This window comes from Ceratotherium simum, chromosome 6, assembly GCF_057802395.1.
Source record: "Ceratotherium simum simum isolate JZ-2026a chromosome 6, ASM5780239v1, whole genome shotgun sequence".
In the NCBI taxonomy this organism is placed as follows: domain Eukaryota; kingdom Metazoa; phylum Chordata; class Mammalia; order Perissodactyla; family Rhinocerotidae; genus Ceratotherium; species Ceratotherium simum.
In genome coordinates, this window is record NC_141905.1 from 82,368,014 (window position 1) to 82,380,769 (window position 12,756).

General features: G+C 49.7%; 1 long non-coding RNA gene across 2 annotated transcripts in view; it reads right to left on the minus strand.

The window, feature by feature from the left end:
- Positions 1 to 4,068: 4,068 nt before the first annotated feature.
- Positions 4,069 to 12,756, minus strand: part of LOC147916923 (uncharacterized) — a 30,986-nt gene continuing 22,298 nt past the window's right edge. Inside the window, exons 2-5 of one of the 2 annotated variants that reach the window (XR_015552526.1) lie at positions 7,935 to 8,029; positions 6,888 to 7,508; positions 6,312 to 6,456; positions 4,069 to 4,223 (exon numbers count right to left, since the gene is read on the minus strand). This is a non-coding gene — a long non-coding RNA (uncharacterized LOC147916923). Of the gene's footprint in view, positions 4,224 to 6,311; positions 6,457 to 6,887; positions 7,678 to 7,934; positions 8,030 to 12,756 lie in introns of both variants that reach the window. The other variant, XR_015552525.1, reaches the window with a different exon arrangement.

A 12,756-nucleotide genomic window follows, 5' to 3' on the forward strand; every position in this document is an offset into this window, starting at 1 on the left:
AAGTCATGTGTCACCCCTACCGCCGTGATCTAAGCCTGACCTTGGCTGGGACCCACAGGCCGTGCACACACATCCACACCCTGCCCTCGCTGATGGTGAGCACGATGCAGAGCTGTGAGAGGGGTTATTTTTGAAATCTATTTGCAAGGTAGATTTCTCATAAATGCAGAAAAGCAAAACAAATTCTCTACATTTTTTAAAGGCAACACAAAAACTTTATAGATTCTCTGAATGCATGTGTTTGCAGCATCACTTTTCTTTACCTCGTGGTCCTGCATGTTCAGACTCTGCAGGCGCTCCTGCCCCAAACCACCAACAGCTCCAGGAAGCAGCCACTGGGCACCTGTGGGGCAGGAGGTATGGGGGTGGGGCTGCCACAGGCATCTTGGGGGCCCTCTAGAAACCAGCACACCCCAGGCACCCACCCCTGGTAGTGACAGGCTCCAGACTCTACCAAAGAGAAGGGCAGAACCTGGGGGCTGAGTCTCAGGTCTCAGCCTCAGGCCATAGGAAGGGACATACATCCACCTTGGGGTCAACAAACTGACACCGTCTCCACCAACATTCTGCTGTTCCTTCCCTGAGCTCCCCATCTCCACGAAAGGTGCCACCCCCACATCCAGGGCACAGCATGCAAGAGGGGAGGGAGGCCTCTCACACTGCTGCCTCCCCTCCCTCACTGTTCCTATCTGTCTCCAGGTTCTGGGGTTCCACCCTCCTGGGCTTCTCCCCTCCACCCCCCATCACCATTCTGGTCTCCCACAACTAATGTCTCTTGCTCCAGGCAGCCTCTACGTATATGGCAACTGGAGGGGCCTGCCTGAAGCACAGTGTATCTGTCATGCTCTCCCTCATTAACCTTCTGTTGTTCCCATCACCTACCAAATCAAGCCCACACTCTTCAGTCTCGCACGACCTGGCCCCACTACTCCCCCAGGGCCTCAGACACATCGCCTGGACTTCAGCTCTTGCGCCTTTGCTCAGATGGGGCTCCCTTCCCGAGCAGCCTCCTTCTCCTTAGCAGCTCTGAAATGTCCTCCTCCCGGCCTATCCTCCAGGAATTCTTCCCTGACCCCCGTTGAGACCTGCCCTCCCCTGGCTGCCCCACGTCCTTCCGTGTGCCCTGAAGGTACCCACCCACTTTGGGTTACAGCCTTTTATATTTGCCATGTCCTCCAACCTTTGTGAACTCCAGAGGGAAGGGAGGGCCTTCCATCTTCATCTCTGGAGCCCCTTGATCAGTTGAGGTGATGCTAGCTGCTGTCACAGATAAACCCAGACTCTCAGTGGCCTAACACAGTAACAGGTGAGGTCTCACTCACGTCCCATCCTGGCCCGGCGGCCTTCCAGGGGCTCATTCAGGGCCCCGGACTCCATCCATCCTGTGGTTCTACCCTCCCCTCGGCCCTTGGAGTCCTCTCTATAGAGAGAGCGCATCCTAGTTTCGTTTTTTGTGTTTTTGTTTTTTTTTGATTGTGGTAAAAAATACACAGCATAAAATTTACCATCTTATGTGTACAGTAATGTTAACGTCATGCACATAATTGTGCAGTAGATCTCTAGAACTTGTTCCTCCTGCAAAGCTGACATTCTTACCCATTGAATAACAGCTCCCTTTCCCCCTCCCAGCATACCCAGTTTTCAACCAAGTCAGCTATGACGTGTGTCACTTCCACTCACATTCTGATAGCAAGATTTCACCACATGGCCGCACCCTGAGGGGTTGGGAAATGTAGCCACTGGGTGGGGAGCCCTGCAGAAGGGAGCACAGACCTCTGCCTCGGCTCAGCAGAGTGCACAGATGAGGCCTCGATAAACGTGTGTTGAACTGAGCATATCCAGAGCATGGAGGAAAGAGAGCCTTCGAGGAAGGAAGGAGGGAGGGTTCATGCTAACACTTCCTGAGCACCTACTGTGTGGGAAGTGCTGAGCTGGGCGTGGTCACACACGTTAGAGCCACCCAGTACTGTGGAAAGAGCCCTGACTTGAAGCCAGACAGGCCCAGTCCAGATTCCGGGTCTCTGAGCTTAGATGAGTTAATGAATTTCCCAAGTCCTCCATGAAATGAGATGAGATGCACAAAGGGCCTGGCACACAGTAGGTATTCAAGAGCAGGGAGGCACTGTTATTATTTACCTCACATAATCCTGCGATAGAGAAATCCAATCTCCAGTTGCCTTGGCCACTCGTCCAGTTAAGTGGCAGGGCCAGATCTGCCCTGGCACTAAGCCTGCACATAGCTCCCCAGGGCATCCCTGAGATGTCCTCTGACCTCCCAGCTCTGGCTTGATGAAGATCAGGGAGCCAGGGACCCCTCTCCAACCTCATGAGCTCCCTCCACTGACCTGTGGGATCTACCAGATGCCGCCACCTCCCTCCACACCCTTTTCAAGGAGCTTCGCCTGTCAATTCTCAATAAAAATACTGCAGAGCTGTGGCCAAGACCTGCTTGTTGTCTGTTCACCCAGCCTTCCTGCTGTCCCCCATCGTTGCCTGCCGAGTGAGTCCTCGCCTCCCACTGTTGACCTTTTCCTTGGTGTATCAGCCGTTGGCCCTCTCCACACACGCCGTCTCCCAGAGCCCAATCTGCAGGCGCAGCCCCCCCGCCTCTCCTCGAGAGTCCTCCCTCTTCAGGCCGGTGCAGCAGACGAGCTCAGCAAGGAGCATTCAGACATGCCGCGGCTAAAGAAAGCAAATCTGAGCTCGTGTCCCACGGGTGTTCCTTGGGAAGAGGTGTGGGCTGCATGGCTGACGGGGAGCAGGACCCTCAAAACTGACCCAGCGTCAAACCCAGCAGTGCAGGTGCAGAGGCATCATCAGGTCCCAGCCCCTCCTGCTGGCAGCTTCCTAAATGCTGTGGATGATCAAACAGACATTTACACCTCCTCCCCGCTGCCTGGCGCACCGCCGGCCTTAAGCTTCAGAAAGATGCGGAGGAGGGTGAAAATGTAAAAACCACTCCTCCCTGCTTGGAAAAGGACCTGTGTTCATTAGAACATTCTTACCTCACTGGCATGAGGCAGCTTATCACAGAGAAATATTGATTTGTGGTCAGTCTCTGGCACTCCCGGAGCTTGCTTTCATGTTCGCTGGGCCGTGTGCATGGAGAAGGCCCCTGCCCACGGCTCTGCTTCCTGTGCTGCGTGTGTGCTGTTTGATCCTGAGCCAGGGCGGCTGCAGGCTGGCAGGAACCGTGGGCGGGAGGCCAGGCCGGTTCAGGCGCCTGCAGCCCGCACACCGCCTTCCGGGCCCTGCAGCTTGTTAATGTTTGATGCATCACCCTCTTTCTTCTGCACCAAGGTGCACAGCAGAATGGAGGCAAGTTAAATCGTTGGAGGGGGGCCTCAGAGGGAGTGTTGAGAGGGAAATAAACCTCATTGCTCTTCATCAATACCTGAGGCCGCTGCAGGCAGGGCATGCCCAGGATCACATTTTCCTTTCTCCCTCCACCGCCCTGGAATTAGGCAGGACATTTGTCATCTTTGGGTGCTCAAATGTCAATCTCAACGACCTCTGGTGGGGCTTCCAGCTGCCTCCATCCTTCTAGACATGTGGTGTTTTTTCCAGGCTCCGCAAGGCCGGGCCCTGTCCAGAGGCTGCAGATGCTCTGGCCACGGCAGCCTACAGGACACACCTAGGATTTCAGTCCCAGAGTCAGTGCCCCCTGATTCCCTGCCCCTGATGCCCCAGGCCCCACAGCAGACAAACAGCTGCAGACCCACCTCCAGGCCCGAGGCCATGGGCACCAGCAGAAGAATTGTCAGCAGCCATGACCATGGCAAGAGGAAGGAGCAAACTTCTATCACCTGAGGTGGGGAGGAGGGCCAGGACCCCAAAGCACAGCATGACACTGGGCTCCTCAATGCTCCCCGAGATCCTTGCCTCCTCTCTCCTGCCTCCAGGCGTGGCATATGCTGCTCCCTCTACCTCAGACACCTCCCAGCCACTTCCCACTGCTCATTCCCATTGGACTTTCAGGTCTCAGCTTGGGTGTTGCTTCCTCCAGGGAGCCCTCTCTGACCACCCCAGACAGAGAGATGCCCCCCTCCCTCTCTCTCAGCTCCCTGCACTCCCCGCCCCCCATGCTGCCCCTGTCACTCTGGGAGGAAGAGCCTGTCGGTGGGTCTGTCTCCCTCTCCAGGCCGTGAGTTCCACAGGGCCAGGCAGGGACCTGGTCAGCTTGCTGCAGTCCCTGACATAGCACCTTCATGAAGATCTGCTCTCTGAATGAAAAGATAAAAAGAATAAAATGAATGAATGAATGTAGGCTTGTGAGTCCTTCCCAAGGACCTGTATTACCCAAAAGCCCAGGCCATGTTGCTGCAGAGGTGAGCCCTAAGCAACCATGTGGCATGGACAAGCTTCTCTCCTGCTCTAGCTGCCCCGGCTAGTGGGTGGGGCCTCGCCTCAGCCTGACTCTGAGCTTCCAGACCTTCCAGGCCAGTGCCCAACAGCCCACACCCCACAGACTGGAGCTTTCTACCACTGGCTGGCCCCAGCTGAGGCTGGCCTTTGCTCAGGCCAGGCCCTTCCTACAATGGGAGTTGGCTGTGGGCCTGGCACTGGCAGGCTGGTCCTGCTGCTCCCCATGGAAGTCAACCACCTTCCACACTCACTGTGCTGGACACAGCTAGCTTCCTCCTGCTGTGTCCCACCACCCCCCCCACAGCCCATCTTAGGACACTGGCTCCGACAGTACGATGAATGCCGATGGACCCTGGTGTCCCATGCCCCACCCACCACTGCACCTCAGGCCTGCCCCTCCAACCTGGATGGTAAAAATCAGCTCACTCAAACCTGAGTCCCATTTGTCAGACCTCAGAGCTCCAAGATCCCACCCTCAGGGCACCGTGCTTCTCACTGCACTTTCCCTTCCCAGTGAAAACACTTCCTGTCTGTCCTCTTTGGGTGTGAAGACTTCCACACTCTCCCCATCTGGTGTGAAGACTTCCATACTCTTCCCATCTGGTATAAAGACTTCCATACTTTCCCCGTCTGGTGTGAAGATTTTAAAGACGTCTACACTCTCCCCATCTGGTGTGAAAACTTCCACACTCTCCCCATCTAGTGTGAAGACTTCCACACTCCTCCCCCATCAGGTATTAAGACTTCCGCGCTCTTATCATCTGGTGTGAAGACTTCCACACTCTTCTCATCTGATGTGAAGACTTCCACACTCCCTGCCTTCTGGTGTGAAGACTTCCATGCTCTCCCCATCCGGTGTGAAGACTTCCATGCTCTCCTCATCTGATGTGAAGACTTCTACACTCTTCCCATCTGGTGTGAAGACTTCCACACTCTTCCCATCCAGTGTGAAGATTTCCACACTCCCTCTCATTTGGTATGGAGACTTTTCTGCTCTCACTATCTGGTGTGAGGGCTTCCACACTCTCCCCTTCCAGAGTGCACCCCTAACACTCCACTTTGTTCAAGCTATTTTCCTAGCTAGGAAGGCCTTCTACCACCTTTCTGACTGTCAGATGTTTACAGACACTTCAAGACCATGTACCAATCTTCTCCCTCATTGAATGTTGTCCTGATCACTCTGACCAGAGTGAGCTTCTCCTTTGTCTGGACCTCCATTTACTCATCCAGCATTTCCCACAGGGGCATCACCTCTCTGTTCATTGCCTGCTATGAAACGAGGCAAAATCTTCTAGGGAAACCCCTCTCCTGGCGCCCTATCTGTATCCTCCTCACCCCCATCCCACATGATTCAGGGGGCTTCTCTCAGCCTGACCTGCCCTCTGACTTGGACGTTTCTTCCCAGGCCTGGCATCTGCAGCTCATTTCTTGCTGTTGGTGCAGCTTTTCCTCTGCTCAGCTCAACAGATCAGTGACAGCCCACTGAGTTGCCCTCTCCTTTTTGGATTTTGGTTTGGCCCCTGGATCCTGCCTCTCTGATCATGTCTTCCCTCCCCATTCTATACTTCGCAGACTCCACTCCCAGCCCAGTCTTTGCCTTCAGACCTCCTGTCCTGTCCAGGGCCCTAGATTCCTGCATATCAGGGGTTGAGTGGGCCATCCAGCTGAGACAGATGTCCACTGTTCCCTGGACAATATTATTTGCACACAACTCCTTCTTCCCCCCGCACCCTTGCCCTGGGATCCCATGGATAGAGATATTTCATTCGTTTTTGTTGTCAAATAATATTCTATTGTACGAATAAACCACTTTTTAATTTATCCACTCATCAGTGGATGGATATTTGGGTTGTTTCTATTTTCCAGCTATTGTGAATAATGCACTATGAATATTTGGGTGTAAGTTTTTGTGTGGACACACGCTTTCAGTTCTCTTGGATATATACCTAGTTGTGGAATGCTGGGTCTTAGGGTAGCTGTGTTTAATCATTTGAGGAACTGCCACACAGAGGCCTCTTCTCCTCTCCGCTGTACTTGGACCTGGGAGGAGATGAGCCTGGAGCTGCTGGCTGTCTTGCCAACACATCGAGCCTGAGAAATAAGCCAGCATGGAGGAGAAAAGAGGTGAAAGAGAGAAACTAAGCCCTGGTGACATTGGATCAATCAATCCACGAACATTTCAGCTATACAAGTCAATATATGCCTTATTCGTTTATTGTTTCCCTCATTCATTCACTTATCATTTAAATGAGTTTGAGCTGGGTTTTGGTACTTGAGAAAAGTCTTAACTTATTCAGGCTGAATCGCCTTCATTCTAGTGCTGACTTCCAGCTCTGGACTTGTTCTCGCATTGGTTTTGCTCCTAAAGAGAACCCACAGTGGTCACTCGGTCTCTAAGCCCACCAGGCTTAGATGACGCAGGGATGACCACAGCATCACTGCGCTGATGGGGAGCAGGTCTGCATGGCCTGGGATGGACCAGGCCCAGTCCTTCCCCTCTCATCACTCACAGCAAGACTCACCTCTCAGCGAGCAGTGAGGCCCCTACCCTTCCACGTCATGCATCCTTTCACCATCGACCTCTCTTCTCTGCCCACGTAAGGTCGTTTCCCATTCAGGGATACAGCCCATCACTTTTCTGCACTCTCCATGCTCCAAGACAGTAGTCCAGGCCTGCCAGCAAGGCTGTCTCTATAAAGCCACGTGCCTCTTGGTGGCTCCATGACTTTGTCCAGATAGAAGTCACAGATTCCAAAACTACTAAGTCAGGTCTGCTAAAAGACTATTGGGAATGGTTCAGTTTGAGATGGAACAGTAGCCAACATTCAGGGGTTGCCATGGGCACTGTTTTCTTCTCTTCTTACACACAGAGCTGGGCTGAGCAGCCAGGAGAAACATAGGCAGAGCCTTGCCAAGGAAGAAATTGTCTCTCACTCACAGTGACTCTCTTCAGGCACAGGAAGGAAGAACACTGCTTCTGCCTGGGATTTAGTCTGGAAACACTCGAGCAGGTCTGCATCCCGGTGTAAAAATCTCCAGGCCCCTGCTTGCAGGTGCGGACAGTTAGAGCAGAGATATGCAAACACCTCTGCAGAAGGGCACAGTGACAACTCCGAAAGGATGAGGGTAGACAGCATTTTCTCCTGCAAATTGGTGAGCCTACGTGAGGACAGTGGGCAGGTGTGCTTCACCAGGGGGACAACCCAAGGACACAGGTTCTACCCATTTTTGGCCATCCAGAGCAAGCTATCAGAGTGTCATGTAGCCAAAATTTCCCAGCGTGCTTCACTTCATGCTCCTGGTCCAGAATCACTGTTGGCAAATGTTGCCTTGGGTTAATTAGACTTATTAATAAAATGTGATGGGAGGAGAGCCAGTTCTGGTCCATGTTTTAGATATTCCCTAGGGAGTTGGCGGGGGGGGGGGGGGGGGGGGATGGGGGGGGAGGACTCTGCCAACCCACAGCAAGGTTCCATAAAGCTAATCACTCTGAGGACTCGTAAATTAAGGGTTTGACACAAGTGTTGAATATCTGAGCTCTTTGAGGACAGGAATCAGGTGCCGCTCACCTCATGTCGCAGTGCCCTACTCAGCCGGGCTCACAGTCGGACACGAAGAACCCCTCCAGCACTTTTTGGGGAGTGTGATATCCCTTCGCTATGCCCTGGATGTTTGGAAGGAAGGATCACACACACAAAAGGGTTCCTGTTAGACTGTTCAGCACACACAGCAGTCCAGAGAATGAGGCCAAATGACTCTTTAATTTTCCCCCAAATCCCCCAATGGGCCTAGTAAGCACACTTTGAATGGGCAGAAAGGGCTCCCCTCTTCCTCCTCCCCACCGTTGTCCCATCCTTCTCTTAACCCCTCTGCCGTCCCCCTAGAATCCCATTACTTCTGCATCCCTGGCCCTAGCCAGTCTTTCAGTCCCACTGGCTTTGCCCCACTCCATGGGTGAAGGGCAGGGAGAAAGTTGGGATCCTGAGAGATGGAGGAAAGGGGTTCCGTCCAGGTCCAGTCTCAGACAGAAGTATCCACCTGGCAAACATATCTTGTCCTGCCCAGGCTGACTGCCCTTAACTCTGCAACGGTGCCATGAGTCTCGTCTCTTTGCTCTGCCCTCCAAAAGGCTCACTCCTGTTAGCCTAACCTGCAAAAGGCCAGTGCTCCACGCTCCTTGAAGTGACGAGGGAAGCAGAAAAGTCCCACCCCTGTCAGAGCTCCAAGAAAAAGCCCCCGTGGCCTCATGATATCTCCATCCCAATGAACATTCCCCCCCGTACACACGCACCCCATGGAAAGTGAAATAAGCAAAGGAGGTTCTAGGAAAATGATGAACTCACCAGCTCTTTGCAGACCTGACCCCTTTCAACTCTCGAGAGAGTTCTGTGCTTGTGCTGTCCCTAAGAACCAGGACAATTAACTGCACTTTGCACTTAACCTTTCCCAGTCTCCAGAATCTTCTGTGCATTAAATTCTCTCCGCCTCCTCTCCACCTCACCCACAAAGCCTACGCCTGTCTCTGGTTGGAACTTTGCTCCCCAGAGCCTGGGCTCTCCCAGGAACCTGTCAGCAACTGAGCTCCCTGTGGTAGTGACGGAAGGTGGCCGCCAACTCTGTCCTGAGGGTGGAAGCCACCATCCTCGAGCTTCAGCACACAGCCACTCTACCTCCCTTTCCATACTCGACTCTCGTCCCTTTACTGAGCAGCCAAGCCGCTCCTGGTTTTATAAAGGGCATGCTTGTTTTTACACTTCCAAAGTAAAGCAAAAGAAAGATCAACAGTGAAATTGGAAACAGATTCACAAATGCAGAGGGGTAGAAAGGGAAAAATTCTCATCCTCTCATCATTGCTCGGCCAGCTGCATCCCATGCCTGCTCATAGGCAAGGGGCTGGCCTGCTACCCATGGATACTTGTCGGGCAAAAGACAATGTCACTCTAGCCAAGCTCCTTTGTAATGGACGTGTTCATTCAATGAACCAGAGATGGCATGGGCAAAAGGTGGCCGCAGTACTGGCTTTATTCCAGAGAGGGTCACTCATAGTCCCGGCCTTCTTCCACGTGCCAAACAGCAGCCATTCATTTCTGCCTTTGAGGTAGATAAAAGACAGAATACAGGGTGAGGGAGAGGGAGAAAAAGTGAATCAGCACATGAGGGCAGCAGAGGTGAGGAAAGGGCAGCCAAGGGCCTTGGAACCATCTTGGATTTGACTACATGTTCAGCAAAGCCCAGGTTATCTGAGATCCCCATCTCTTTACACATCCTGAAAAGAATGGAGAAGGTAAGTCATAACACCAGTACCAGAGCCCAGCCTGCACCTTCCAGCCCGGGGCTCCTCCAACAGACCCAGCTGCCAATTAGTCTGAGTGCTTCCAAGAAGCCATAACAGGTCATCCATACAGGACTTGAACTTCTGGAGTAGGGCAGACTAGGTATCTTGAAAACCTTCTGTACTGCATTGAATTGTGACCTCCCACAATTCATGTCCACCTAGAACCTGTAAATGTGAACTTATTTGGAAATAGGGTCTTTTCAGATGCAATCAAGTTACGACAAGGCCATACTGAATGAGGATGAGCCCTAAATCCAATGACTAGCATCCTCTTAAGGAGAGGCAGATTTTAACCTAGAGACCCACACGGAAAGAACGCCATGTGACGACAGAGGCAGAGATTGGAACGCTACATCTACAAGACAAGGGGTGCCAAGGATTGCCAGCCACCACCAGAAACTAGGAAGAAACGAGGAAGGATCCTCCTCTAGAGCCTTTAGAGGGAGCAAAGCCCTGCCAACACCTTGCTTTCAGACTGCTAGCCTCTAGAACTGGGAAAGAATGCATTTCTGTGTTTTAACTCACCCAGTTTGCAGTAATTTGTTGCAGCAGCCTTGGGAAACTAATACACATTTCTCTACAAAATACCTAGAAATGCTAGTTAAAATAAAACAGAAACCCCTACCTAGATGAGCTCATAATAAATTAAAAGGCAAATATAATAGGGAAAATGAAAACCAGAATAATGATGATGTTGCCACATCTTTCTTGGGAACACGCAATTAACCAAGGGGCTGATGTTTTAAGGACAATTTAGGGATAGAGACAAGGCGTTGGGCCCACACTGAGCTCCACGTAAACCTCCACCTACAGCCAAGACCCTTGAAGGCCACATCTTCAATAAAGGAGTGGAGTAAGAAAACAAACCTCCCACTGACAAAGGGAGATGACAACAAAACTTGTCTCTCTCGGCCTAAAATCCAGGTAGTGGGGGAGGGGGTGATCCTACCTTCAGACAGGTTTGGGATTAAGATTTATATTATACATGTACACCACAGGAAACTTCAAGCCAAGAAATTATTATAAAGTCATCCCCAGAAGGTAACACTTTGGGGGACCTGGAAGAAGAAAATGCAAATACTCTCTGTGAGCACATCACCTTACCCCAGGCCCAACAGGAGCTCACAATCCAAAATTACAAAATGCATAAGAAAACAAATGGAAAACCAAACTTGCAAAAACCAAGATAAATAACACCCAGAAGAATTAGGTCCCCAAAACTTAACAGAATTGCTGGATACCAAATACAAAATAAGAATGTTTAAAATATTCAAACAAATAAAAGATAAAATTAAATACATAAGGAATAAGCCACTCTTAATAGAGACCAGGCAGATTTGAATTTGAAAAATAACCAAATAGAAGTCTGTGTGTATGAATGTTATACATACACACATATATTACATATATACACACATATATTACATAGGATATATGCATGTATACCATATTAGGCAGAGCTGAAGAGATAATTAGTGACCTAGAAGAGAGACATGAAGAAAGTATCCAGAATATAGCAAAGAAAGAAAGGTTAAGAATAGGAAGAAAAGTTGAATATACTTCTAATTAGAGTTCCAGAAGACAAAGGGAATGGAGAAAATGGAGAGAGGCCATATTGGAAAAGAAAGGAATTTTCTAGAATTGGTTTAAGAGATGAATACTCATATTCAGGAAACTTAACAAATCCCATGAAGAATAAAGGCAAAGAAAGCTACACATAGACAGATAGCAGAACCCCATGCAAAGAGAACATCTTAAAAGCATGTAGAGAGAAAGACAGATTACCCACGTTGAGACTGGCAATAAACTTCTAACGACAACAACAGAAATAAGAAGTCAGTGGAAAAATATTTTCAAAATACTGATGGCAAATATGTTTTCACTAAACTAGTATGCATAACTAAGCAATTATTCAAAAACAAGGGCTAAATAAAAATATTTTTTCAAAGAAAACAAAAATGCTTTTAGCCATGACGGAGTAAGAAGGTCTAGACTAGAAATTGGACAAAACATAGGAAACATCTCTTTTCAGATATTGGAAAACAGGTATCATAGAACTATGATCTCTGAGAAAAGGAAAACAGAGTGAATCTCAACATAACTCAGGCTAGCGGCACTTCTGGTCTGTGGTGCAAGGAGGAGAGCTCAAACAGAGAGCTGCAAGCCCAGAGTTGAGGAAACACACTGGTGTTCAGGGAGGCCACGGTAACTAGAATTTGTGGGAGAGAATACCCAGGAGGAGGAAGCATCACAAAGAAAAGTAGAAATTTAAGTAAGGGTCCACTTGAGTCTTGGGCTGAATACCACTCTAGGCGTGAATAAAATTACAGCCCCACAAGGCCAACAAGAACAACTTCCAAGGAAAGAGCCATTAATGAGAAACTGTAAGAGGAGCAATTCCATCACACAGGGCCAGGAACTAATCGAGTTCCCTCCAGACAGAGTGGAGAGATGTCATTCAAAACACAGGGCATTCCGTAGAGAATACAGAAGGGCCAGGCCTTACAAGTGGGAGCTAAATCAGTCATGGAATAAAGGATATTTGATACCTGCTCAGAAATCCTAAAAACAAACCTCAAAAGAATCAAACTAACCCACTAATTCAAACTAAGTAACTTAACTGCCTGTCTGAAAAAGCTCAACGCTTTTCCTTCAAAGTTAAAAGAATATATGTAAGCATCAAATTGCTTAGTCAAAGGAATATACCAAAATCCAGCACTCGACAGTGTAAAAATCACGAAGTTCATCATCCAATCAAAAATTATTACACATACAAAGAAATAGGATAATGTGTCCCCAAACTGGAATAAAAATCATTCAATAGAAACCGATCCAAAAATAGCAGAGAAGATAGAGTAGAAAAAGACATTAAAACAGCTACTAGAAAAGTCTCAAATGAATAATCTAAGCTTCCATCTTATGAAACCAGGGGAAAAAAAGGCAAAATAAACCCCAAGCAGGCAGAGGAAAAAAATCGTAGAGCTATCAGAAATGAGTGAAATTGAAAGAATAGTTGAAAAGATCAATAAAACTGATAAACCTCTTGAAAGACTGAC